Source organism: Rousettus aegyptiacus, unplaced genomic scaffold (assembly GCF_014176215.1).
Source record: "Rousettus aegyptiacus isolate mRouAeg1 unplaced genomic scaffold, mRouAeg1.p scaffold_m13_p_6, whole genome shotgun sequence".
NCBI classification, from domain to species: Eukaryota; Metazoa; Chordata; class Mammalia; order Chiroptera; family Pteropodidae; genus Rousettus; species Rousettus aegyptiacus.
The window spans coordinates 113,481,524-113,505,788 of NW_023416309.1; the positions used below are offsets into that span (position 1 = coordinate 113,481,524).

A 24,265-nucleotide genomic window follows, 5' to 3' on the forward strand; every position below is an offset into this window, starting at 1 on the left:
CGCCCGGTTCTGGAGCCAGCCTCAAGCAGGACAGTCTCCTGCTCCCTGAGACGCTTGGAGGGGGCACGCGGCTGGTCTGGGGGCCAGAGCCCCCTTCCGGGGAACCCGCCCCACTCCGGCCCTGCAGGTCCTCACGCTCAGGCACCACTGAGGTATGAACAGGGCGGGGGGGGGGGGGGGGAGGTGCAGCTTGCTCCCCTCACTCAGGAATTCACATTCCCTTCCACACCAGCAACCTCTGCAACCTGAGCCTCCTCCGGCCACCCCACCCCGCCCCTCCCCAAGTCACTGGCCTGGGTGGGGCTTGGTTTGAGAGACCAGCCAAAAAGAGAAAAGGCAGGCTCTTTGCTGCCCCCCCCGCCCCCCCCCCCGCCCCCGCCCCGCCCCACGTGTCCCGCCAGCCCCGCAGGCTAATGCAAGGCTACGTTATTTTTTAATTTGAAGAAGTTGAATTTCCTCTTCCTAGCCGGAAAAAACTCATGTTACTTTTTCTCTTTAAAACACTTAAGTGCCGAATTGGGTTTTAGTGTCAATTAAAAAATGAACAACATCTAAGAACGTGAGGCAGAGAGAAGGAAACCAGCCACAGGCCACAGGCCGCACGACTGCACTTACGGAGCCGTCGGGACGGGCGAATCTGCGGCGGCGGAAGGCGCGTTCGTGGCCGCCAGGGGCTGGGGGAGGGGCGGGGGTGCCTCCTTCTGGGGTCACGAAGTGTCCTTCTGAAACAGCATGGTGAAGGCCGCACAGCTCTGTGATGCACTCGAGTGAGCGGTGCGTTTTAAATGGGTGACCCGTACAGTGCGTGAATTCTCTCTCATTAAAGTTATTTTCTAAAAAAAAATTTTTCAACTACTCAAGCAAACGAATGTAAAAGCAGCGGGTGCTCGCTGCGGGCCTGGGTGGCCGGCCCCAGCCCCCGCACCCACGGCCCAGCCTGGCTCTGTGCTGTCACACAGACCCTGGGCGGGTCCCCGGCCACGCCAGACGCGCACCTGCCTCCGGCCCTGGGCCTCTGCACACCCCAAGTGTTCCGCCCCCCACGCACATCCTCAGCCATCCCCCCTCTAGGAAAGACCCCCCGAGGCAGGTCTCCTTGGGGTGCCCACAGTTCCCTGTCCCCACCCTGCTGAGCGCTGGTCACTAGTCCTGGGATGCGGATGGCTGATTTAGCCCACCCTGGCGACCACGGGTCAGCAGGCCCCCTGAGATGAGGACATGGCCTCGGGGCTCACCGTCACACGTCCCAGCCTCCGGGGCCAGGACTGCAGCAGAGAACCCCGCGGCCTCCCCCACTGGGAAGTCAGAACCAGATTTCCAGCTGTGTGCCCCTGCGAACAGAGACGGAGCCCGGACACGCGGGGCCTGGACTGGCCACACGCGGGAGTAGAGAGAAGGACCGGAGGCAGGAGCGTCACTCGCACAGGGCTGCGAGACCGCGGGGGCAGCTGCGTCCTGCCCCTGTGTCCGTTAACCCAGCTCTGGCCGCCGAAGTGAAAGACTAACGAAAAGGGTAAACACTTCACCCAGCAGCACCGACGGCTACGTACCCAACACCACAGAAGGCGGAGTCACAGAGAGAGATGTGTGCACCGTGTGCACAGCCGCTTCCAGGTGGGGGCTCCGCCACCGTGCGCCCCACGGTCGCCCTGGCCTCGTCCGGCCACCGCCGAGGGGACAAGAGCCAGGAGAGGAGGCTGTGCCCCCAGGACGGAACCCGCTGCCCAGAAGGGACAGCCACTGCTCCCGGTCACGGTCCACGGAGGACCAGTCACGTTTTCCCTCAGGGACACCGGGGGCCGGGGAGGCCTTGTCCGCTTCCCAGCAACTGCCCTGCACCACGAAGGGGACACGGCCCTGCAGTCAGCCCACCGGAGGGTCAGCGGGCGGCACTCACGGGGCCTGTGCTGAGGCCAGCCTTGTCTAAGAAACTGGGCCGTGACACTGAGCCAAGTGACTTCCTGCCCAAAAAGAGGTGGCCCCAGACGGTCACCTTTCCCGTGGTATGAAGTTCCAGAGAGTCACGCAGGGGCTGTCTCCTCATCGACAGAGCAACGGCAGGACAAGGGCCTAAGTGCCCGTTTGGGGGCAGCCCCAGCCCCACTACCAACGCAGGGCACGGAGGAGGACGCACCTGCTCATCAGAGTGAGGGGGTCGGAGCGCAGGAACCTGGGACGGCCAAAGCGGAAAAGCCGCGGGGGGGGGGGGGGGGGACGCAGGGGCGTGGGGAGGCGACCCGAGCCGGCTGGGCCGGGTCCCAGTGGCCGGGCAGGGAAGGGACACTGGCTCTCAGGCCTGCAACTGGAAGGGTGACAGCCCGGTCTCTGTGGTGGGCGGTGCGGACGGGGGCTCTGCTCCACCTCGCCCACCCCCGCTGAGGGGAGCGACCCAGGCACAGGAGAGGCTCCGGGACAAACCGCCGTGCAACGTCGGCCCAGGCCTCCTCCTCTCGGCGCTGGAGTCGGCCAGGCCGAGGGCTGCACGGGGCCTGGACACAGAGGCCCCGCAGCCGAGACTCGTGGGGCGTCTGCCCCCCACCGCCAGGGGCCAAGCCCAGCACGCCCCCTCCTCTCCCTGCGGGACGATGGCCCCCTCACTCCACCCCTCGCTCCTGACTGCCTCTGGGGCACGCCGACCCTCCCCGTGGGCACCCGTCGGCGTGCGGGGCGCAGAGCGCTCACGCCGCCCGTCCTGCCCGCGTCTGCCCGCCAGCCCGCCGGCGACCGTGCTCGGCTCTGCTCTTCCCCTTTCTTCCCCCACTGTCCTTCGGGCAGGGGGGAGAAAAGCCAGGTCTTCTGGGAACACCCGCCCAGCTGCCGCACACACAAACTCCATCAGCACTGAGATCGGGACGCCGCCAAGGAAGCTGGCGGCGGGGTGGCCGCCGCAGGGGTGCCTGGCCACCTGAGGCGCCGCGTCCCCCCTGCCCGCCCCCCGCCCCGCAGCCCGGTCCCCCTCGCATCCATCTTCTCCGCCTTCGCGGCTGACCCGTGCCCTGTTTGCCCACCGGGGCCTGAGCGGGGAAGTCTGTCCACGATTCCTTCCGCTCCGCGCCATGCAAATGGCACCTTATGCAAATCGAGGACTCCCCATCTGCTCCAGTGCTCCCCGCTCCCCCTCAATAACCTGCTTCGGGGGTGCGGTACACGCGGCAGATGATGCAGCTTTATTTTTGCAAACCCGGCTGGTCCTGGAGCACGGCAGCCGCAGTAAGAGAAGAGCGGGCGGTGGCTCGCGAGCGCGGTCAGGCGCGGGCAGCCCTCGCCAGGGCGACGGGGCTCCGGGAAGGGAGGCGCGGTGGGGTCCCCGCAGAGCAGCACGCAGGACCCTGCCCCGCTTCTGCCTGCTCCGCGTTTGCAGTGGGTTGAATTACATCTCCCCCAAAGACACATGAGGTCCTCACCCCTGGACCTCTTACCTGGAGCCAGGGTCTTCGTAGGTGTGATTACAGTGTGAGTGAAGGCGGAGCCACACACGAAGGGTGTGCTGACGGGAAGAGGACATGGGGAGACTGGGGTGACACAGCCAGAAGCCAAGAAATGCTGGGGACTGCGGGCCGCCAGCCGGAGAGGCGAGGAAGGGTTCTCCCCTAGAGATTTCCGAGGGCACCGGTCTCTGCCAACGCCCTCGCCACAGGCTCTGTGCCCGCTGCAGACGGGATGACGTCCAACAGGCCCCTCTTCAGCTGAGCGCCCCCCCCGCCCCGTGACTGCACAGGTGCCCGCGGAACTGTGCCAGTGGCTGTGGTCAGCACCCGCGGTGCCCTCAGCCCCTGCTCCGGGGCCTCAGGTAGGTGCTCACGTCGCACCTGGCAGGAGGCGGGCAGCAGTGCTAAGGAAGGACAGGGCGCCAGGGCATGGAGCGGGCGGGGGCGCGGCGCATGAGACCACCACTCAGGGGCACTGCCGCTGTCTCCTCTGAGACCCCCACGCCCAAACGACCCCTGCCGTCACGAGCCCCACTGCCTGTTTTCATGAACACAGGGTCCCTGGGCCACGGCCATGCTCACGCGCTCTGTGTTGTCTAGGGTGGAGCCGAGTCGCTGCCGCGGAGACGGCCTGGCCCACGACGCCTGCGAGACGCGTCCCCAGCCTTGACGGGACACGCCTGCAGGCCCCGGCTCCAGACAGCGCCCCTGGACAGGGGCCGCTCTGCCCGCAGCCTGGACAGGGGAGCATGAGGGGTGCACAGCACGGGGCCCACCCCTGGGGAGGAGCAATCGGCCGGCAGCTCCCCTGCCCTCCTGCCCACCTGGGGCGGAAGGCTGCGGCGGAGGCCCAGGCAGGGGGTGGCCGGGGGTGGCAGGCGGGAGGTGGCGCGGGGTGGCGGGGGGTTGCGGGGGGTGGTGGGAGGTGCTGCAGGGTGGTGGTACAGGGTGGCGGGAAGCCGGCTACAGCCATCACCCAGGCCCAGCATCAAGGCAGCTTCACTTCTAAGCCGCCGTGGGAGGGTGAGCGGGTGAGCTCAGAGCCTGAGCCGCCTGGCTGTCTTTGGTATTCACTGTGGTGCAGGGGGCGGGTGGGTGGGCGGAGACGGGGTGATGGCCACACCCCAGCCCACACAGGCCCTCGCGAGGCACTGTCCTTCCCCAAAGTGAAAAGGTATCCGCCACTCTGAGCCGGGTCCCGACCGCGGCCCCAGGGCCACCCCTCACCAGTCAGGCAGAGCACGTGCACACCCAGGGGACCTCAGCCCCCGCCCCGGGCACCTCCCTTCCCTTTCTCACATTTGGCTAAAAATAAAGCTCCTTTTGGCAGCGAATACACCCAGTTTCCCCAGAACAGAAGCTTCCTGGGAACCCAGACAAGGGAACAGCTCTACCTCTCACACAGCCCAGATGGATTCCTGAAAATCTGTGTCAAGCCGATTTTTGTAAATCCAATCACGTTCTCGTAATTCACCTTCACCTCAGAGACACCGCCCTCCTGGCCAGCGGCCGAGCGGTGGGCCAAGCCGACGCCAGGTCAAGGGGGAGCCAGGGCTGGAGACGGGGCGTCTGCACGGGGGGCAGGGGACAGACTCAGCTTCTCTGTCGAGCAGCCACCACGTGCTGGTCCCAGAGGCAAGGTGGGCGGCCCGCAGCAAAGCCGCACTTGAAGCTGGACCGTGCGGAGCCCTGGCCAGCACAGGGGACAGAACGACCAGGGCAATCCTGGGTCCCTGCCTCTGTCTCCCGTCCTGATGATGCTGGAGATGGGGTGCAGGGCCCATGGCTGCAGGAGCAGCTACTGTCGAATCACCTGCAGGGTAACCTTCTGGATCCAAGACAGAAGCAAGGCCACAGGGACCCATCTCTGCTCCATGGCTGCCTTTAATCAGGGGACTATTAAAAACATGTGCATGTGTGTGTGCAGGCATGTGTGCACACGTGTATGTGTGTGTGCAGGTGAGTGTGCACATGTATGTGGATGTGTGTGTGCAAGCATGTGTGCAGATGTGCATGTGGAGTGCATGCAGAAGTGTGTGTGCATGTGTACGTGTGTGGGTGGGCATATGTGTGCATGTGTATGTGTGCAGGCGCGTGTGCAGGTGTACATGTGTACGTGTGTGGGTGGGCATATGTGTGCACGTGTATGTGTGCAGGCGCGTGTGAAGGTGTACATGTGTACGTGTGTACGTGTGTGGGTGGGCATATGTGTGCACGTGTATGTGTGCAGGCGCGTGTGCAGGTGTACATGTGTACGTGTGTGTGTGTCCGGGTGTTGGGGAAAGGGCGGGAGCTGAAAGGTAACCGATAAGCAAAGGCTCTAAGATGGACTTGGCTGCTGTGGGGAGAGGGTCTCCCCAGCTGGATTTATACTTCCTCAAGGGAAGGAAGGAGGGTGGGCGTCCACTGGGCACCCGCCCTGCTTCAAGCCCCGCCTTGGGAACTTCACCCTGGTCACGTGATGCCCTTCCGCAGCGCCACCCCCGCCGCCCAGAGGAAGGGAGCTGAGGCGCAGAGGTGGCGGAGCAGCCGCTGGCGAGGGGCCAGGCCCGCTCTCCCTGGCCAGGCAGCCTGTGCCCTTGGGTCCCCCTGCAGAGCGGCCCCCTGGGTGGGAACGGGCTGCGCTGCCATCCTCCCCAGTCACGCGGTGGGAGCCGTGCTGAGCCCTGCTCCAGTCCCAGCTGGTCCAGGCCTCAGACCCCCTTCCAAGGGCACACCCCACAGGCCCCAGGTGTGGCCAGAAGAGAGGACCAGAGGCGTTGCCATGGAGACGGTGATACACCCGCCCATCACGAAGGGGTTCCTGGTCTTTTCATCAGGGGGGAAACCAGCCTCAGCTCTGCCCAGCCCAGGGCCGCAGGGGTGTGGGGGCCAGCTCTGGCGTGGCCCCTGGGGGCCGAGTGGCCAAGCACGGGAGCTCCATGCAGCACGGGAAGGCGGGCCGGGCCCCCCGGTCAGGGAGTATGAGCAGCATTTGGCAAGATCTGTGGTTATAATCTTGTCCTTATTATAGAATAAAAACATATTCACTGTAGAAAATTTAGAAACTACACATATGCAAAAAAAAAGGAAAGAAAATTTAAAATAACCCATAATCCCACTAACCCGAAATAACTTCTGTTGACATTCTGAGCACACATGCCCTCCCAGACTTTCATCTGCTCAGAATGTATATCTGTGGGACCAAGTGGGATCGTACTGTACGTTCATTTTGTAACTCTTTTTCTATTTAACTATATCTCATAACAGATCATTATGTATTCTCCTACAACATTTTTTAATGGCCGAATAGCCAAAAAATACTAAAAGGACAGCTGAGGACAAGCAAGGAAAATTGAACAAGCAGAACACTGCTCCTAAGCACTAAATAAGAAAATGCTTCTTACAAACAAATCAGCTTTATGATTACAAGAAAATACGGCTTAAAGAGGTTTTTCTCTTTAACCCAAATTCTGCAATATCAAAAAACCAAGAATGCGGCCTGACTCGAGGGCGGGACACTCGAAAGAGAGCTCAGCTCCCTTCCCCAAGCACCGGCCTCGCGGCTCTGCAGGGCTGACGACCTCGTTCTGCGGCCGCCCCGGACGGATCGTCTGCGTCCCCCCGAAATCCCTGTGTTGCAGCCCTAACCCCTGGGCGCTGGTGTTTGGAGCGGGGGCCTCAGGAGGTGATTAGGGTTAGATGAGGCCAAAGGGTGGGGCCCTTGTGACGGATCAGTGGCTTGTGAGAAGAGCCACAGGATAGCAAGCACACACTCGCCCCCCTCCCCCGGGCCCAGACACTCGAGGACACAGCGAGAAGCCGGCCATCTGCGGCCAGGAAGAGGGCCATGGCTGGAACCTGACCATGCCGGCCCCTGACCTCGGCCTCCCAGCCTCCGGATCTGTGAGGAATCCATTTCTATCGCTTGAGCCGCCCAGTCCATGGTGCTCTGTCCTGATGGCCCGAGCCAAGGCAGCGGTGACATGTGTGAGACGCGCCTGGCACGGTTAGAGTGCAGTCGCCTGGCCGCAAAGCCAGGCCCCGCGCAGAAACCCACATGTGGAGGGGGGGAATCAGGGGCCCGAATCCAAGCAGGGTGCCTCAGGACGCACACCGGCTCTTCCAGGGACGAGGCGTGTCCCTCGGGCCCCAAACAGGAGCTGGGCTGGCTGTGTGGTGACATCGGAGACAAGGTGCACAGTCCCTGGAGACAGCCCCCCGGGCTGCCCAGGGCCGAGGCGTCTGGGGCGCCCCCCAGCCGTGGTCTCACCCCGTTTGCAGCCTGTCCTCCCGCTATGAGCCCAGCGGGATGGCGAGATGGGAACAGAGAACACAGAGGGGCTGGTGGGGACAGAGCAAGTCCAAGGCGAGCAAGGGGGCTCTCTGCAGGGTCAGCGGGGGCCCCGGCGGGAAGCAGGGCTCCCCTCAGGGGCCAGCGCTCACACAGACTCGGGCTCACCGGGCGGGGAGCCCCAGGGCCTGGAGTAGCTGAGCACGCCCCAGTCTGTCCTTAGAGCGGGACAAGGCTATCCACTGCTGCTCCTGAAGCCTGGGTGAAGGTCCAAGGGCAAGCGTGTTCCGAGGAAGAAGGGAGGCCAGCCACAGTGGCGCCAGCCCCGAGACCCCCGTGACCGAACAGCGACGTCCTCAGAGAAGAAACCCGCGCTCACAAAGCCTTGGTCTTCGCCAGGCACCTGTGCCGCCCAGGCCACTTTCCACCTGCGGTGCCCAGCACTCTGCATCCGCAAGGCCTCTGGCGGCCACTGCTGCAGGGATCAGGGAGGGCAGGGCCCCCTTGGACAGCGGGTCCGCCAGGCAGCAGCAAGGGACCCTGGTTTGTCCCCGGACTCCTCCTGTCAGGAGCCGCTGACCCCGCCATCACAAGCCAGCCTCTGGGGAAGGGCCGCTTTCCCCACTGAAAGCCACTCGAGGTCTCTAGGCTCCTGTGCCCATGACCAGCAATGGCCGCAGGTGGGTCCACAAGGCCCCCTCCACAGTCTCCCGAGTACACGGGACACGACCTCACTGCTCCACCTCCATTCGTGGCCAGAACTGAACTGACCCCACAGAGCGATGGGGAGGGAACGCTGCCGTCCCCTTGGCCTGGCAGCCTGACCCCAGACACCATTACACGAATCACTGCCCGACTCATACCCCCGTCTGGCACCACAGATCCCCATCAGCTCCAGGGAGACGCACCGCGCCCCACGAACCACCGGCCGAGGGCCCCGCTGAAGCGCGGCTCGGCACACGCACCCAGGGCCACGCCCGTGCTGTCCCGATGGGCGGTGGGCAGGCCAGGGCCCCGGTAAGCACAGGCCTCCCATCGTGGGCCACCGGCGTCTAGGCAGGAGCAGCTCCGGCATCCGGCTCCCACCGCCCCAGCTCTGCACAGAGGGCCCGCGTCACCTCCGCCCCGAGGTATACGGAGTTGGGTCACTGACATGCTGGGCTGTGGTAACAAAATGCCACAAACCGGGTGGCTTCTGACAACACAAATTGCTCCTCGCACAGCCCCTGAGGCCAGAAGCCTGAAATCCAGGGGCCTTGGGGCCACGCCCCCCGAAAGCTGCAGGGGAGGGCCCCTCCTGCCTCGCCCGCTGCTGGCGAGCCCCACACTCCGGCTCCGCCTGTCTGCACACGGCCTCCCTCCCAGCGTCTCGGGGCCTGTCCTCTCCTCAGACAGACGCCGGTCACCGGATGCCGGATGCAGGGCCCGCCCCGCTCTGGCGTGCCCTCGCCTTCCCTCATCACGTCTGCACACCCCACGTGCAGACAGGGTGGCGTCCGCGGGCCCGGGAGCCGGGGCGTGGGCACGTGGACACATGGGCGCACGAGTCAGCACAGCAGCAGTCGACCCTGGGGGTCGAGGGCGGACACGCACCTGCTCTGGTACCGAGGCCTTGCCCCCTCCCCCCCAGCCCCTGCTCCAGCACCCCAGGTGGGGTCCCTTCCGCCTGCACCCCGCTGGGTGCCCGACTCCCTCAGACTGGACCAAATGCTGTCTCCCCAGGGCCCACACCCACAGACCCTGGCACAGGCCGACTCTAAGCGCGTGGGGCATCAAGGCGGCCCGCCTCGCGTCCCCAAGGCCCTGGGTGTGGGGGAGCCCCGTCACGGCCCTGCTCACAGCCCGGTCAGCCCCTGGCCGGCCACTGCTCCTAAAGCAGGACAGAGCTGACCGCAAGCGCCCCCAAGGAAACCAGCTAGTGGGGGTGGGGGCTGAGATGCCCCCTGAACATGCCATTCACCCGTTCCGCAATCATGAGCCCCTCGACACGTGGCAGAGAAGAGGCGTGGCCCCCGCCCCAGTCTGTCACTGAAATCTGTGCGATCCCGTGATGCCTCCTCCGCCCCCAGAGGCTGACGGCTCCCAGAAGGGGGGGGGGGTCTACGAGCGCCCCAGCACACAGCAGGGGCTTCACAAAGTCTTGCTGAACACAAGAATGCATGAGCAAATGAAGGAATGAATGCCTAAAACAGAGAGGGGCGCTAGACACTGCCCTTCCCCCCCTCCCCCCCACCCCGCAGCTCCCAGACATCTCCCTGTGGGGTTCCAGAGTAAACCTGGCCCCTGGGCAGGGCAGGGCGTGGGGGGGGGGGGGGGGTGCGCCTCCCGCCCCAGCAGAGCTTCCCACAAGCATAGAAAGCAGGATGGGTGGGTGGGCGGGGCTTCAGAGTCCCGCCCACCCCCCCCACCCCCCCACCCCCGCCCCAGCTCAGGCCCCAGCTCAGAGGCAGCCTCAGGGCGGTGAAGCACTAACGGGCTCTGGAGCCACAGGTGAGTCCCTTAAACCCAAGAGATCGGCAGGCTCTGGGCGCCCGCGTGGGATCGAAGGTCGATGACCACCATGAGACCCAGGCGGCTGCACAGGGAGACGCTCAGGCCCGAGCCCACGACGGCAGCTGACGGTCTGATCTCAGCTGGTCCAGGAGCAACGCCGAGACCGTACGCACACATGTAAAGAGCAGCCCAAAATGAGTAAGAAACACTCCACGGACACATGGACAAAGGAGGTGAACAGACAGGTCACAGGCGCCTACATGCGAATGACTGGTACACACGGAAGAAATACTCGGCCTTCCCAGAAGTGGAAAATGCAAGTTAAAATGACAGTTTGTACGCCTGGACTGAAAAACATTTTAAGAAATAACAACTGATACTGATACGGGTGTAGGATGAAGGATTCCCACACAGCATTCCCACACAACACTTTCAACTTTGTAAAGTAATCCAGACGCACTCGATACAGTTTATACGTGTAGCCTTTGACTCAATAATTCCACTTTTGAGATTTTCTCCAAAAGCAGCAGAAGGTGCCAGGAGGACACAAAGCACTTGGACAACACACGTGCAAAGAGGCAAGTGTGTCCGTGTGAGCAAGGGGGAGGCACTTCCCCCATAACAGGGGTCAGAGGTCACCCCAGGAGAGACGGATTTGAGGAGAAAATTCATTTCGCTTTAGATACTTCTGTCTTGCAAGAACTAATAAGATAAATAAGTAACTACTTATAATTCATGCGACTACATTTTTTAAATGACTAAGGAAGTCATTTTGAAACACAGCCTTCCCACCTCCCATGCTGCGACAGGTAAGGCTGCCAAATGCAGCAAATGAACACAGAGGACGCCCGGTTAAGCTTGCGTTTCAGAAAAATAACGGTTCTTGAATGCGAGCACGTCCCATGCACTACCTGCCACACACGCACACGAAACGCTCTGTGCCGTTCGTCTGAAATTCCAATTTCGCCGAGCGTCCGGGTTGTACCTGGCGACCGTCGCGACAGGGACGGAAAGCAGGCAACGCCTTCGCGAGCCCTGCAGCCCTAATCCGTTTGCCTTCGTGCCCAGGAAGACCCGCCGTGTCCAAGGTATTTTTCCTCCCAGTGACCACACGTGTGCGCACACGTGTTCTGAACATCACGCCTCGCGCTCTAAGAGAACATCCTTGGACTTGGCTGCTATGTGAGAGTCAGATGTCACCGCGAATGTGCCCTGCTGGGGAGCACCTAGGTTCTGTGTCCCAGCCTGGCGGTGCCGGGCACATGGAAGATCAAGGACAAAGGGCCGGGTGCTCCGTGCGGGGAGGATGGCGCCCCCTCTGGAAGGTGTGTGGCGTCCAGCTTACGCCCGCCCGTCTGCTGTGCAGGGTCACCCCGCTTGTCAGCCACGGTCGGCATTTCGCAGCTTGCTCGAGCCACCAGCTCCTCCCGCCCTCCTCGGTCCCAGTGCGGACACACACTGCACCCAGCATCACCGGGCAGCCCAGGACCCCGCTTGCGGGCGTATCTGGGTCTCGTTCCCAGCTACCCACTTGCTGTCATGGTGAGGAGACCAGGGCTGAGCACGGGAGGCTGGGGCGGGGAGCAGGTGGGTCAGAGTCCTGGAGCTCCGACCTGCCACCTGTGCAAGCAGAGGCTGCCGGGTGCTCCTGACGGGGCTCTGAAGCCTTCCCACGTTAGGGCCAGCCTGCCCCAGCCCTCTCGCCCCCCGGCGAGCCACCCGGAATCCACTGTGCAGTGGCCGCGGGCTGTGGGAACGTCCCCTGCAGGCCCGGGGACCCTCGGCCGGCACTACCGCTTAACCCGCGTCCGGGCGCACGGCGCCTCGGAAGCCGCGGGCAAGACGCCAGCGTGGCGGCCCACACTGGCCTCTGTCAATCACTCTCCCGCGTCCGGGCTCTCACCAGCTTTAAATTGAATCAGGACGAAATCATCAGAACAAAAAGAGCCCCAACCCCAGCCTTTCAATTCCAAGGCAGGGAAAAAAAGGTTATACATTTCATAATGGTCTTCTACCCCATAATGAACAGGAGAAATAAATTAGATTCCAAGCTAAGGGTATATTTATGCAATTTCATTACGTGCCCATGAGCAAGCCTGGTTTTCACCAAGATAAAAATGAGCTCTCAGAAACACTCGCACTAAATAAATGGAGTGATTTAACAGCTTAACAGGGAGCGGGGAAGAGAAACTGAAGGACAATGTCAAAAATGGAAACGTGAAAATAAGAGGGACTCACGACGCACCCCGCAGGTGCGCACGACCCCGCAGCGTCCCCTGCCGCCCGCCCGCCCGCGGCCGCAGCTCAGCCGTCCGTGCTCTGCTCCAGGGATCCAGGCCAGAAGAGGCTGGCGTTCACTGCGGGACGCCGGGGGACGCCGGGGGACACCGGGGGGGGGGGTGCCCATTGCGCCCCTCCCGCCCCCTCACCTCCAGCTCCCCCCGTGGTCCCTGCGGCCTCCCTGGGCTTCCACGTCAGGGTTTCCTGATGCCCGGCTAGCGTCAGCTCCTGGGGCCGCAGTGGCACCTCCTGCCCCTGCGGCCAGGTGGCCGTGCCCGGGGGGGCCCCGCGCACCGGCTTCCGGGCCCTCACGCCAGCGCCTCTCTTCACAGAAACAAACACGCGCCCCGTGTCGCCGTCAGACTCTCCGCGGCTGACTCCCCGTGGTGAGCTGTTTACGGTGCGCGTTTGAGGCCTCGGTGTGAGAGGCGTTTGATGAGCGCGGTTGTTGTGAAAGTTGACAAAATAATGGACTCATTTTCATTTTTTTAATGGCTACTTGCAAAGTTGGAGGGTGTTCCCCGAAAACTCCGGTGGGGGCTCACTGGGACAAACCCGGAGATGGGCGGCTCGGGGACCTCCCAGAGGCAGCCGTTCGTACCTGCTGAGCTACCCGCCTCGGCCTGGCAAAGGGGCTCCTGGCGCTGTGGGCAGGGGCCCAGAGAAGACCCCGACTGCTGAAAGGCCAGCCCAGGGGCGCCTCCGGAGGAACACCCCGAGGGGACCGGGCTCACACCAGTCTGCCCAACGAAAGCGGGGGTCCCTTTAAACTTTTCTAGTAGCCGCCTTTTAAGCGTTTAAAAAAACAGGTGGAATTAATTCTGATAACGTATCATACGCAACCCAACACATCCAAACCGTCGTCACGCCAGCGTGCGACCCCGCACGGCGGCGCCGCCTGTGTGCCCCGCCTCGGGCATCAGTGCCGCTCGCAGCCCACGCCACCCAGACCAGCCCCGTGCCCCCCGTGGACAAGGCGGGCACAGAACTCCTTCGCGCCACGGCCGCCTTGTCCACGAACAGCCCCCCGCCTAGGAGACGGGCCCGCGGCACAGGCGGTCCAGCACAGGGCCCGCGATGGCGCTCGGGGACAGGCCCGCGCACCTCTCGCGGCGAGGGTTCTCCGTGACCGCCACGCGACCACAGCAAAAACCACCACCGCCAGGAGTCCCATCAGGGACAAAGATCCCCCCAGACCGCGGGTCCTCACGCCCTCTGCGTCGCTCCAGGAGGCACGTGGGTCGTCCTGGTGGCTCCGAGACTCAGGCTCTGACGGAGCTGCTCGACCCCAGAGTTGCTGCGCGGTGAGCGGGCAGCCTGAACGTCAGTCCCCTCAGCCTCCGAGGACAAAAAGCCCACGCGGCCCTCAGCAGGCGCCCGGCCCCTGCTTCTCACTCTCGGGGACTCTGGCTGCTCCACTCGGAGCAACGCCAAGCCCCCCGCACCGGCTCCACTCCCTCCTTCCCGGGGCCTCCCGGGGAGCACACCACGCACTCACGCTGGCGGGGCTGGGCCCACGCGGCACGGCGCGACTCCTGGCTACTGCCCCGTGAACACTCAAGGCGCCTGGCCCAGCCAGGGGAGATACGGCCAGTGTCTGCAGCACGGGGCCGTGCGGGTGGCTGCAGGGCCAGGGGCACGGAGCTCGCTGGGGCCAGCGTGGGACAGAGGGGCTCAAACACCCACCCTGGACCCCACTCGCCGAACACAGGGGCTCCTCCCGCGTGCTAGGCTGGGGGCAGATCCACGAGTGCTCTGGCTGTCATCTGTGCAGTGACCCCACGAGCAGGTGATGAGGCTGTTCTCGCGGCTGGCCAGCAGAGGTGCCTGCACCGGCCGCCCCCGGTCACTGTTGCGGGGTCATCCGCTCGGCTTCTCGTCTGACCCGACACGAGGGAAGAGTGCCGGAGCCGCCCCAGCGCGCGTGAGGCTCGGGACGGGGCCGTGCGTGGCTCTGTCGTCACGCGGCGGTCCCTGGCGTCGGCGGCAGGAGCAGCAGACGGGAGGTCTGTCCCCAGCTGCCAGGGGCCTGGTTTGGGGCGAGGCAGGAGGGGAGCAGGAATGGGGAGAGAGGGGAGGGCACAGCACGGAAAGGGTCCCCACCCCTACAGCTTGGAGAAGTTTGCTCCTCCCCCCTCCACACCTCCCGCCTGCCCCGCCCGCCCCCACTTCCTGAGATCCACAAGGCCACCAGGCTCCGAGCAGATGGCCCCAGCCACCTTCCTTGAAGGCCCCGAGGAGGACGCCAGCCTGCCTCCTCGGGCTCCGGCTGTGTCCCTGAGCCACCCGCCCCCGATGCTCTTACGTAACCCGGGTCCCTCCTCACCCCCACGCAGCGCCGTCCCCCGAGCCCCCACACCTTCTAGACGTGGGGGTGTGACATCTGCTCGTACCGTTCCTCCCCGGGAACGCCTCCCCCCACGCACCTGCGCCCCGAACTCAAACACGGCCACCCTCCCCCACAGCAGCGAGGGATAAAAAGTAACATAAAATAAAAGCAAGCTATCACCACCCCCTACCACGTCAAGGGCAGAAAACAAAAATAAAAGTAAAAAACCTCCTATGAATACAAGTCTCTCCTTCGCGCTCCAGAGAAACAGTAACGACTCCGGGGGTCAGGGACAGGGGACGGGGCACCCGGGCGGCGCTGCCCTCTCCTGTCCGTGGCGGACCCGCCCTTCTCGTGCCTTCCTCTTACACAGGAGAGAAGGCCACACGGGGGGGGCCGCCGGCTGCGGTCAGGAGTGGGTGCCCCCTTCAGAGAAGCACATCTGAGCCACGTCTGGTTTGGGGCCAAAAGCCAGGATCTGCCTCGCTGGACCCCCGACGCGATGGGGAGAGCGAGGAGCAGAGGCGGGGGCTGCGGCACGCCAGCTGCCACGCCGGCCACGGCCCTGCGCCCTGCACGCTCCCCCCCAACTCCCTCCGCACCCTTCCAGCCAGCCGGTCCCCAACGCCTGCCTCCCCTTCCAAACACTGCTGCGAAAACAAGCAAAATCCATGATTCTGTTCCCCGAAAGATGCTCCGATCCCACATCCTGTCACCCAGTCTGGACTCGCCGCTGAGGGAACTGCGGCTCCCTCCTCCGCGTGTCCGTGTCCCCACGTGGCAGCCCGGTCTGGGCTCCCGCAGCCGGCCGCAGCCAGGGGTCCGGCTCGGCGTCGGGGCGGGCAGGCACCCCTCGCTCCCTGGGCTCGCCACGCTGCCTCTGGAGGCTACTGGTGGACAGGGCCCCTTCGGCTGCTCCACCACGCGGACCGGCGAGCGTGAGTGTGCGGGCCCACGCGCACCGCCGCTCTACGGCTGAGACGGGGCCCGCACACGCGGGCAGCCTGCAGGTGTGCGCGACAACGAACGGAAAGCAGCCGTCGCGAGGGGCTGCAGCCGGCCTCCAGAGGGTCACAGCTGCCGCCCGGCTCTCACCCCTCCCGCCTGGCGCCACCTGAGCCACAGCTGCGCGGACCCATCGCGGGTCGGCCTAAGGAGCCCGGCCGCTCTCCCACCCAGAGCACACGCGCGTCGCCGAAGGACCTGCGGCGGGCTCAGCCACAGGGGTGGCCAGCCCGTGGCTCGCGTCCCTGTAAACGAACAGGCCCCATCCTCACGGACCGTTGTCACCGAGGTCCCGCCACTGAGGCTTGGTCCTGTTTGCATCAAACGGTCCATTCCCAACACCCCAGAGAGCAAGGCTTTCTAAACAGGAAGGACGCTGTCTGTCCCCAGGTGCCGCCACGCCCTCCCCCAGAAGCAGGGCGTCCATCCCTCTGTCCCAACCCTCGTCCTTGTTAAGGCCCACTACGTGGCGGGCAGCCCGCTCGGGGCTGAGGGCGGAAGGCGGAGGCTGGGCACTGCCCTCCCCCTGCAGGGACAGGAACACGGCCTCCAGGGAGGCCAGCAAACAGGCGCCGTGACGGTGACCTGTGTGGGACCACAGCAGCACAGGCCCGGGGCTCAGGGGTGCAAGCAGGTCGCGAGCCAACATCCCTCTCCTCCCCCACCCTTCGCTATTAAAGCTCTGCTGCTTGAGGGGGGAGGGCAGGACCAGGGATGGGACCCCACAAGCCCTCTCATCCCCTCTCCTCGGAATCAGGGCTGGGTCCACTTGCCAAACGCACAGGTGCTCTGAGCACTGGCAGGGAACGTGGCTTCACGTCCAGAAACCAGGCCCTCAGTGAACAGCACCGCGAGAAGCCAGAGGAGGAAGACACTGGGCAGGAGGGCCAGCAGGCTCAGGGCCAGCGGGCAGGCCCCCCACGGCCTCACACCCGAGACGAGGCCCAAGCGCCTGGCCACGTGTGCCGGCTCCAGGCGCCCGTTCGTCCCCTGAGCTGCGGCGAGGCCCCACCGTGGGCTGCCTGGCTCCCCGCATTTCGCGTCATCCTCCTGGCTCACTCCACTCGGAACCGCCCAGAGCTCTCCAGAATGGTCCTTTGCCTGTCTTCAAATCTTACAGAAAAATCAAGCTCCCAGGCAGAGCCTTGCTCAGGGAGTGGAAAACGAGGTGCAGCACTCCGGCCAGGCCCCAGGAGGCAGCCAGGAGGACCGAGAGCCGGCACGGCTGCGGCGGGCACGAATGAGCCCACTAGGCAGTGCCAGCTCTGGGGAAGGGCCCGCTGGGCTCCACGGCCCAGCCCGGGGCCTCCAGTCCATCCCCTGAAAGGTAGGGCACCCCCAGCTTCCTCCGTCATTGCACCCCACCGCCCTCCACAGGACCCTCCCCCACCCCGAGAACAGCCGGCTCACACCGGCACGGGGCTCACACCATCTCGGGCACCTCCCGTTTCCTGACGCGGCCCCAGCACCCACTCAGGGCCCGGGGCCCAGCAGGTGCTCGGGACACACTGTGAGACGCAGGCGGGAGGCTTCCTGGCAGCATTTCGCGTCATCCTCCTAAAAACACTGTGAGCTGGCAGGGGCCGTCATTAGCCCACTGGGGACAATCACAATTGTTGCAGGGATGGACACGTGCTGACCGCAGGAGCTGTGTGCGTGAGCTCATTTCTCCTGTCCTCCAGACCATGAGGCAGTGCAATTGTCACCATTCAGCAGATGAAGAAACTGAGGCAGGAGACGTGCTGCCCGAGGCCCCTCAGCACCAGACCGGAACACACGCCGACTACCGGCAGCCTGGCCTGCGCCTGCCTTCCGGGAACGGCGACGGGCGGCTGCGAGCGGCAGGAAGACATTCTCGGTTCTCACGAGGGTCTGTGGGTTCCGCCAGGCACAGGCTGTCCCCCTCAGAAAGGCCAAGGTGGGTGCTGGCAGGACGGGGGGGTGGGCGGGCTCGGCCTACTCGTGGCCTGTGACAGCAGCTCAGCGGTTCGGCCAGCGGGGGCCTCTCCCCTGAGGCCAGGGGTGCCCCATGCAGCCCCCAGGAAGGAGCACTGGCCACCCCTTTTCCACTGGGGGTGGGGACAGGGACGCAGCTCAACAGTCACTGAGCCAGCAGCAGCTCTGAAGCAGGCGGGGCTCAGGTCCCTATCGAGACCTGGATGTGCTGCCTGACCATCATCAGGTGACCTGCCCAGGGACCTTTAAGGACATGACGCAGTGCTTTGGGCCTGTGTTGAGATGGGGCGGTGACTCTGGCCTCCCACCCAAAGGAGGCTTCGGGGACCCCCAGGAAGAGCAGGCCTGAGGCCTTCCTTGACACAGGGTGACGGGAGCCCCTGAGAGAGTGAAGAGATGGAGAAGAGGAGGAGACAGATTCCTGAGCCCTCGGGAGGGACAGGGCTTCCGAGAAGGAACAGTGTGAGTGTCCCCTCTGCCATGTGGCCAGAGGTCACAGCCGAGACGGCCCCACAGCTGTGGGCGCAGGCCCGTGCTGGGCAGAGCCGACTTTAAAGGAACAAGAGCCGAATTACCATAAAAAGCAGGAATTCTCCTGGCTCAGTGAGAGGACAGATGAGGTTCACCTAAAAAGCCCGGGTTCTGGGAAGACCACATGTGAACATGCACACGGACACACACGGACAGACACGGACAGACACGGGCATGCACACGGACACACGGACACATGCACACACATGGACACAGAGACACACACGTTGACACGCACATGCACAGGCATGCATGGACACACATGGACACGCATGGACACACAGACGCACATGCGCCCACGGACACGGACGCGCATGCTGACACCGTGGGAAACCCGCCTCCGGGGCAGGGCGCGGCGCCGACTCGCTGGGCACCGCTGAGCGCGCTCCCGCCTCACGCCCACCTGAATCGCTGCCCCCGGGGACCTGCTTTCTCGTCCCCTGGTGTCCACACTAGGAAATCTCTACAGTGGAGAAATGGGCCGGAGACAGGCCCCCCGCCTGTCAGCTCTGAGAACCTGGGCGCCCCACGTGTCTGCGAGGTCAGGCGGGGGCTCAGAGTGACGCACCCTGGAACCTGAGGCAACGCGAGGGCCCCGGCGCCGCCACGCCCCGCGTCCCCATGAGGCCTGGGCGGCAGACGAGACCACGTGGGTCACATGGGGGGCGGGCCCACAGGGCCAGACGTCCGCCAGCGGGACGGGGACGGTGCGTGCCGCAAGGAGAGCTGAGCTCGCAGGGTGCGGCGGGGCCCAGCTCGGGGCAGACGGTCCCCAGTGTGAGGCCCCGTGGCGGGGACGCGAGGCGCATGCGCGTCCCGCACCCAGCTTGGGCCGGGGGACACGTGCACCTGCCATGCCCGGATCCACCCAGTCAGTGGTCACTGAAGCAGCACCACAGGCCAGTTACAGGAACAGCGGAGGAGCAGGTGGATGGACAGGCAGGTGGACGGGCAGACGGACGGACACGGAGCCCGACGAGGCTGCTGCCGCCAAAGGAAGCAAGCGGAGCTCGGCGTCTAGAGGACGGGCGGCACGAGCTGATTTTAGCAAAAACGAACGGCGAGAGGAGGAGTCATAAACACATCCCGACGAGGTGGAAAGAGGAAATTAAGCACACAAATTAGGGATGATGTGAAATTAATGGCTACTTAAAGGACTTGTGCTAATTTAACATCTTTGTAAGCAGGAAAAAATATGAACTAGAAAGACGCCTGGCAAAATATTTACTGACAAAAGGCAAAGTAAGAAAATACCGGAAGAGCACGCGACACGTAAACAAACGCCTCACGGTGGCAATTCCCGGGGAAGGCGTCCGCTGCAGGCCCGGGGGGGGGGGGGCGGGAGAAGGGGCCGCCGGCCGCCGAGGCCACACTTGGTGCCCAGCCCCAAGCGGAGGGGTCCCCTGCCCGGCTCCGACACCCTCAGAGAGCCAGAGGGGGACACGGAAAGGAGCAGGGGAGGTCCTGGAGCGCGGGCGGGCGTGTGGCCCCGGACCCTGAGCTCTGGCCCCCACGTGGTCTGCTCTCCTCTCTCCTCCCCCGCGCTGAGGACGCCAGAGGGGCCACCCTCCAAACGCTCGCTGAGATGCTCTGACCACCACCGCCCTCAGCCCCAGGACGAGGGTCCTTCCGACACAGTACCTGGGAGGCCAGGAGCCCAGCAGGGCGGCCGCGGGAACGCCCCTGGGCTGTGGGCCACCACGCACCGCCACAGGCACCGCCAAACCGGGGCGCCGGGGCGGCGTTTTCAAAAGGGTCTGAGGACATTTTCTTTCGGAAACTGGACTAGACTGGCTTTGGTGTAAACATTGTCACCAGGAGGTTTGAAAACCGTAAACAAAGGCTGATGGCAGGTGCCAGGTATCAGAAGGAAGGGCCATCCCCAGGAAGGCCACTACGGCCCCAGCTCTGCTTAGTGTCGGAGCCAATGATCTGGAGACAGCATGCTGTCCCCAGCAAAACCCGCCAGGCAGGCGGGCAGGCACTGCAGCTGTGCGGGGACGGGGAGGTGACAGAGGTGACCTGGGGGGAAGACAAGTGGCCCCCAGGAAAAGCTCACATCTGAGAGAAGGAAACCCAGCCCGGAGCACCAACTGGGCGAGCCTAGGACATCCGGGAGGAGGGGCGGCAGCCATGTCATGTGACAAGGCAGCCCCGCTGCACACGCAGGGGCTGGGGGTCGGGGGCTGTGGTTTTCTGCAGCGTTAGGGGAGGAAACTCACTTTGAGAAGGTACAGAGCACTGTGAAGTCCCTGTCCCCCTGCCCGAGGAGGCCACGCCCACCGTTGGGGCCTGGGGAACAGGAGCAGGGGACCTCTGCAGGGAGCTCAGGGGAGGCCCAGCCTGGGCGGAGCACCCGTCACCCTCCCGGCGCGCCCGCGGCTGCCTGACTGAGGAGCAGAGGCTGGTCTGGGAGGTCTGGGGTGGGGGCCGCTGCAGGGGGCAGCGGGGGGGCCGCTGGGGCAGGCCCTCCCTCCCGGGAGCCCACGAGGCCCATGGCTCAGGGGAGACACGGCAACAGGAACGCGTCTGGATGGTGGGTGCCACCGACGCGACGCCTCCCCGCTCAGCATCCTCACTGCCGGGCAGGAAAACCCAAGTCGTCACCAGGACACATCTGGAAATCTGCTGAAGCAGCCACCGCGCTGCCTTGTGGGGCCCGGGTGAGTCGGCCAGTTAACCCCGTACCCCACAGCCCCGGCGCGAGGCCGCGTGAGCTGCTGGGAGAGGGAGCGGGGGGGAGAATGGGGCCGGGCCCCGCGCGGGAAGTGCGCTGGCAAAAGGCAGGAAGACAGGGACCAGGCCTGGGACAGGGCAGGTGGGCAGGCAGGGGGCGGCTTCCTTGGGAGCCGGACCACTGAGCAAGAGGCTGAGCCAGGTCCAACACAGGCGGAACCCTCACCACAACCAGCTGGCCAGGCTGGTCTCAGGCCCGGAGCCAGTGGTTGGCCCCGAGCCTCAGGCAGGCAGCAGCGCTCGGATGGCCTCTGCTCTCCGCCAAGGCACCCGTGTGCTCGCTAGCTGGACCTCCTCAAGGTCAGGGAGTTCTGTCCGTTTTCTTTGTTATTTTTACTGCTGTCTCTCTGGTGCCTAAAATGCTACCCAGCATGTATTAGATGCTCAGTAATTATTTATTGTACGGATGGATGATGGATGATGGATGGGGGATGGGGGATGGAGGGATCGATGAATGGATCGGTGAGGGACTGACGGATGGATCCATGAATCGATGGATCAGTGATGGATGGATAGCTGGTGGGTGGCTGGATGGGTGAATGGGGAAAGGACGGATAGATAAGTGAAGGGTGGATGAGCAAACGGATGGATGGAGGGAATGCCTCCCCTCACCCTGCATCTTCAGCAACTCTTTAAACATCAGGTCCCGTCCAGGTGGCTGGCCACCCCACACCATCACTCCCCAGCCCCAGGAGCCCCATGAAGCAGCGACTGAGGCTGAAGCATCGGTGGAGAGCCCGTGTGCCTACGCGCAGCCCAGGGGACGCCGAGGCAGGCCCGGGAGGCGGGGGAAGCCTAGCCCGGCTCTTCTCACACTCGGACGGCACTGTGTGTGTGCAGGTCCTTTGCACACTGCACAGCTGTGACCACGACGGGGTCTGCACAGACCTCGCGCCCGGGACCAGAAGCCGTGCTGGGGCACCACCACTCCGTCTCGTTTTCCCCACCCGACCGCCTCAGAGGCGGGAGGGACGACTGATCCCATTTCACAGGCGGAAAAGACGAGCCTCGCGTGGATCGAGCAGCTCACCAAGGCCACAGATCCAACCAGCAAAAAAGTTGAACTTGGCCAACTCTGAACGTTACACACCAGGCCTCCACCAGGCAGAGCCAGGTGGCTCTTGGCTGCTCCCCAAATCACCTCTACCCTCAAAGGATGAACTTTCCACAATTAAATGCACTGTAGACCGTGACGGTAATTTACAGAGAGATTTGGGGCATGAGTTTAGAGCCCCTTAAGGTGACTACTTTGAAAAGGGACTTTTTGCCATTTAAAAAAAAAAACCACTTCCACATACCTACTCGAGTGCTCAGAGGGCAGAGGGAATGTGAGCCTCCAACTTCCAGAGAAAAGCCCCTCCCCGGCTCCCCACACCTGGACCCTTAACTGCCTCATACGCCCCCAAAGGTGAGGGTGAGCAGAGCTGGCCACTGCTGAGTTACGGCATAACAGACAGCAAGGCTCTGAAACTCGGTGGCCCAGAAGCAACAAAAGAAGCCGACCTCGCCCCCAGCCCCCCGGGGCCTGTGTCAGCAGCTGTCCACCCCAACAGCGTCACCGCTAGAGCAGCAAAGCGGTGTGTGTGCGACGGCACCACGCGGCACAGGTCCGCCAGCGAGTGCGGCCCCGCCGGCCGGGAGGCAGGGGGCCTCGCACTTGGCCAAAGCCAGGCCCGTGTCGCAGACCGAGGGAGGGACACACGGGCAGGGGGCCCTGGCCCGGGGCAGGCCCAGTCTCCATCCCTGTCTGCCCCCGGCACAGACGTGGGGGTCATCAACAGAGACACTGTGCCCCAGGATGGGGAGCAGGGGGCACTAGGGTTCACGGCACCGGTCCCACGAATTCTCAGCTGCAGCCCCGATGCGGGTGAGCAAGAGCTGGGCAGTGGGGCCGAGCTCATCAATCACGCCATCCCACATGCAGCCCGCAGGCACTCAGCGGCCACCAAAGGGTGGCCGAGGGACTGATCAATCTGTAAGTCTTTGTGACATGCATTAGCAAATTCATTAGCAAAGTGATTTCCCGTCCCAACAGTGGAGATCTGGGTAAAGCAAAGACTTTTTGACGGGTCGCTGACTCCTTTCCTCATTCCCACGCGCGAGGAACGGCGCGGGTGCCATGACCCCTGGGAACTGGGACGGGAAGCCCTGGGCCCCACCTGCGTCCTCAGCTTCCCCACCGGCAGAGGAGGCCCAGCCAGCGGCTCTCGGGCCGCACGCTCCCTGACGCTGGCCTCCTCTCACGAGTACTTGAGGCTTCTGTTTTCTGTGTCTCCCCTTGAAAAACCGAGTAAGACGAACGCGGAGCTGAGCTGGAGGCCGGAGAGGAGATCGCATCTGTCTGGATATAAATAATTTACTGCTTGATGGTCAGAGGGAATTTAATTAGTTCGTGTCCTCCTGATAGAATCAGCCCACCATCGCTAAAACATTTCACTCCGAATTAGTCTGAAGGGGGCCAACAAGGCAATGCTAATTTTACACACGACGTCCCCCGCAGCTTCTGAAAATACCCACAGCGCGAACGCGCCCAGGCTGCCGCCGCCTGCTGTCTGGAAGGTGGGCCACGGCCGGCTGGGGGGGACGGGGCCCGGCCCCCGCTGCCGCCCTTCTCAGCTCTGCTCCTCCGGCCACCATGAGAGCAGCAGGGGCCCCCGAGGCACGGTCGATGGTGACCGGGCCCAGCAAGCGGCTCACCCCCCGCCCCGTGTCCCCGCAGGCAGCAAGCGGCAGGGCCTCACCGAGGCTCCGCTGCGGAGCGCGGCCCCACCGGACGCCAGGCTCCCCACCCACCGCAGGAAACCACGGCTCGGGCTGGCACCTGAAGCCAAGGCTGGGTGCCAGGCGGCGCACACTCACCGCCTCCACGGGCGCCCGGCGCGGCGGCACCAGCAGTATTGGGGGGGGGGGGTGCGAGGAGGCCCTCGTGTGTCCTGAAGTCCCCTCCAGGAACATCTGAAATGAGGCGGATCTCAGAAAACAAGCCGATGGGATCAATAACCCACAAAAACCACCACAACAAAAAGACGCTTTAAAACGTGGGGAACATAGTCAATGTGTCTTTGGAAAAAATCAAAATCTCCAAGAAACGCTCAGTGGGAAGGAAGAGGATGAACAAGCCAGAGGCTGACTCATGCGCCAGGCGAAGCCTGTCCCCATCGGGAACCATGGCCCAACGAGGCAGCGCAGACGCCGTGCTTCCGTCTGCAAGGAGAGGGCGGGGCGGCATGCCCC

General features: G+C 64.0%; 1 protein-coding gene across 12 annotated transcripts in view; it reads right to left on the bottom strand.

Annotated features, from left to right (window-relative positions):
* Positions 1 to 24,265, bottom strand: part of RBFOX3 (RNA binding fox-1 homolog 3) — a 217,995-nt gene that overhangs the window by 160,096 nt on the left and 33,634 nt on the right. Inside the window, exon 1 of one of the 12 annotated variants that reach the window (XM_016143262.2) lies at positions 14,161 to 14,573. The exons of 9 other annotated variants lie outside the window; for them this stretch is intronic. The gene's annotated coding sequence lies outside the window, so the exon portion shown is untranslated. Of the gene's footprint in view, positions 1 to 2,989; positions 3,113 to 11,105; positions 12,463 to 14,160; positions 14,574 to 24,265 lie in introns of those variants that run through there. 2 more of the 12 variants (XM_036222669.1, XM_016143266.2) reach the window with 2 other exon arrangements.